At 40.9% G+C, this 1,180-nt stretch overlaps 1 pseudogene; it reads left to right on the top strand.

The window, feature by feature from the left end:
* On the top strand, nucleotides 1–648 carry LOC121395492 (annotated as a pseudogene).
* The last annotated feature ends 532 nt before the right edge of the window (nucleotides 649–1,180 follow it).

Here is a 1,180-nt window from a genome sequence, read left to right as displayed (position 1 = left end):
ATGGCAGTGAAAAATCAGTTTCTTGGTGATTTTATCCTCTTAGGCTTCTCGGAGGAAAAGGTTCTGCTGTCTTTTCTCATGGCTGCAGTCTACACCATGATTCTGATGGGGAATGTAGCCATATTTAGTATTATCCGCATTGACTGCCATCTTCAGGCCCCCATGTATTTTTTCCTTAGTTACTTATCTATCCTAGATATTTGTTATTCAACTGTTACGCTCCCTTCTATGCTATTTAACTCCATTACTGGCAGCAGAAGAATCTCTTTTCACAGATGCTTCATACAGTTGTATTTCTTTGTCTCACTTGGAGGGACAGAGTGCCTTCTGCTTGCAGCCATGGCATACGACAGATATGTGGCCATATGCAAGCCCCTGCATTATTCCACCATTATGAACAGGAAGCTCTGCTTCCACCTTGTTGCTGGGTCATGGGTTTGTGGCTTTTAGAATTCTGTTCCTCACACTGTGATGACATCACAACTGTATTTTTGTGAAATTAGGTATGTCAATTATTTTTTCTGCGATTCACTTACGGGCGGATTGTACCCAGTGTCAGCTTTGCACCCCTCGCACCACTTTGCAAGGCCCAAATGCTTTACGAATACACTAATTCACTGGAATGCAAAGTTTCATCCCCGGCGTTGAACGATGGCGACTTTTCACTAGCGTTACTTCGATTGTGAGAGCATTTCATAGCAAAGATGCACTAGAGTTCATTTTGTGCCTACCAAAATTTCACCAGTGATCTTGCTATTAGGTCAATTTGCATATGGCGGCAAAGTATGGAGGTCTTTGTTATAAATGTTGGTGCAAATGCTTGAAGTTACCACTTTTTATTATACATGTCCAGGTAACCTTAATAAAGACAAGAGAGTGAATGTTCCATATGTTATAAAATGTGTGCAGAAAACCGGTTACCCAAAAAAAGTCTAAGTCAGGACTTTTGCAGCCAATCCCGCTTAAAAAAATGAAAAGTTGCCAGAGTTTTTTGAACTTTAATGCATTTTCAGCACACAGGATATGATGTAAGTGACAGAAGATTGAGGAAGATTTAGCTTCTTTTTAGCACTTCGCCTGGTCTGACGTGGCAAAGTCAAATCTGGCGAAAGACGTAACGTTCAGTAAAATGCACACTTTAGTGAATTTGCCCTAGTGATGGTCTGGTTTGCTAGCGAAT

The sequence above is a fragment of the Xenopus laevis genome, chromosome 7L, assembly GCF_017654675.1.
Source record: "Xenopus laevis strain J_2021 chromosome 7L, Xenopus_laevis_v10.1, whole genome shotgun sequence".
NCBI lineage: Eukaryota > Metazoa > Chordata > Amphibia > Anura > Pipidae > Xenopus > Xenopus laevis.
Note: the sequence above shows the minus strand (reverse complement) of the source record. Positions and strands in the feature narration are given on the sequence as shown.